This window comes from Schistocerca gregaria, unplaced genomic scaffold (assembly GCF_023897955.1).
Source record: "Schistocerca gregaria isolate iqSchGreg1 unplaced genomic scaffold, iqSchGreg1.2 ptg000761l, whole genome shotgun sequence".
Classification (NCBI taxonomy): domain Eukaryota; kingdom Metazoa; phylum Arthropoda; class Insecta; order Orthoptera; family Acrididae; genus Schistocerca; species Schistocerca gregaria.
The window spans coordinates 15,001-17,500 of NW_026062132.1; positions in this window are offsets into that span (position 1 = coordinate 15,001).

The following is a 2,500-nucleotide window of genomic DNA, read 5'->3' on the forward strand; positions in this document are numbered from 1 at the left end:
GCCGAGTGCCGGGCGGCGGCGCATCCTCAACGCACACAGTCCGCAATCGGACCAGCACACTGCAGATGTCCACCGCGCTTCGCACCGGGCTCGGCAGAACCCACTTTGGCCGCCTGGCGCCGCGCGCAGGGTGCGCCGGCGCATAGCTGGGACGCCAGCCGGGCCCGTCGGCCGGCGCTCCTGCCACTGGGCGCCCCCCACCAGCCGGCTGTAGTGCGTGCGCTCACGCAGCGCGCGGCCAGCACGCCGGGCGGCCCCCCCTCACCGGCCGGGGACTGTCCCGCCAAGCCACAGCCTCGTATCGCTTCATACCCACATGGCCAACTCAGGTTCGGGGGCATGGCGGGTACCGCCGAAACAACCGGTTCATAGATGTACCGATCGTCGCTATCACCGATGCACCTGCAGCGCGAACAACCGCTCAACAACTGATTTCCAGTTCATTTGCGGATCTTTGGCAGCAAACGTATACGTCAATCTACATTTGCGAAATCTACGATTCTGGCATGCCTGCATGTTATGTGTCACGACACGCTACATCAGCCCACATACACACTGCGGCATGTACACGAGAGAACACGTGGAAGATGGTCCGCGCACGTGTGCAATGTCCCTTGCGCGGTCGACTGTCAACCGGCCTCTGTAGCATGTCGCAGATGTGGAACGCGGTCCACCGTGCTATCATGTTGTGTGGGGCAATACGATTAAATAGGAAAACCCTCGTCGCTACATCAACAGACGGCTCACGCTGATTCCCGGCAGAGGGAGGAGGGGGGGGGGGGGGCCAACATGCAATACTTTCGTCCGTACCTACCTACCACATGTCTGTACGGCGTACAACAGTGCAATCTCGCTGTAATGGGGAGACGAGACAAGTAGCATCGTGCACAACATATGGCCCTTATGATTCGCCATTGTAGGGCGCAGCCGGTGTACGGTCAAGCATGTGCCACATTATGTCACTCAGTACGTAACGACGGATGATCAGTGTGGGTTACGCGTACATCAGCGGACAGTCCACACAGGCCGTACCACAACGTACACTGACTGCATCGACAACCGAATGCAACTGAACAGCTGCAAGGCTCATTTCACAAACAAACGCCTGACCGACCAGCTTGGAAGGGCAGGAGGGGAGGGCGATATTCGTTCTGTAGCGGTACACCCTTCCAGTGGTTAGCGGGACTGTGTAGAAAGTACGCAACACTCGAAAGACCTTTATGTGAGGGTACGCACCATGGCATCAAGAAATACACATGACACCAGAGGATCCAAGCAGTGAACTATGTTCAGAGGGTTGCTGTTAGGCAAAGCTACATTCCTGTGACGTTACATGTGACAGTTAAGGTGCAGTGTAAGTTAGGTTAAGGTGCAGTGTAAGTTAGGTTAAGGTGCAGCGTAAGTTAGGTTAAGGTGCAGTGTAAGTTAGGTTAAGGTGCAGCGTAAGTTAGGTTAAGGTGCAGCGTAAGTTAGGTTAAGGTGCAGCGTAAGTTAGGTTAAGGTGCAGCGTAACTTGGGTTAAGGTGCAGCGTAACTTGGGTTAAGGTGCAGCGTAACTTGGGTTAAGGTGCAGCGTAACTTGGGTTAAGGTGCAGCGTAACTTGGGTTAAGGTGCAGCGTAACTTGGGTTAAGGTGCAGCGTAACTTGGGTTAAGGTGCAGCGTAACTTGGGTTAAGGTGCAGCGTAACTTGGGTTAAGGTGCAGCGTAACTTGGGTTAAGGTGCAGCGTAACTTGGGTTAAGGTGCAGCGTAACTTGGGTTAAGGTGCAGCGTAACTTGGGTTAAGGTGCAGCGTAACTTGGGTTAAGGTGCAGCGTAACTTGGGTTAAGGTGCAGCGTAACTTGGGTTAAGGTGCAGCGTAACTTGGGTTAAGGTGCAGCGTAACTTGGGTTAAGGTGCAGCGTAACTTGGGTTAAGGTGCAGCGTAACTTGGGTTAAGGTGCAGCGTAACTTGGGTTAAGGTGCAGCGTAACTTGGGTTAAGGTGCAGCGTAACTTGGGTTAAGGTGCAGCGTAACTTGGGTTAAGGTGCAGCGTAACTTGGGTTAAGGTGCAGCGTAACTTGGGTTAAGGTGCAGCGTAACTTGGGTTAAGGTGCAGCGTAACTTGGGTTAAGGTGCAGCGTAACTTGGGTTAAGGTGCAGCGTAACTTGGGTTAAGGTGCAGCGTAACTTGGGTTAAGGTGCAGCGTAACTTAGGTTAAGGTGCCAACGTGGGTTAGGTTAAGGGGCCAACGTGGGTTAGGTTAAGGGCCAACGTGGGTTAGGTTAAGGGCCAACGTGGGTTAGGTTAAGGGCCAACGTGGGTTAGGTTAAGGGCCAACGTGGGTTAGGTTAAGGGCCAACGTGGGTTAGGTTAAGGGCCAACGTGGGTTAGGTTAAGGGCCAACGTGGGTTAGGTTAAGGGCCAACGTGGGTTAGGTTAAGGGCCAACGTGGGTTAGGTTAAGGGCCAACGTGGGTTAGGTTAAGGGCCAACGTGGGTTAGGTTAAGGGCCAAC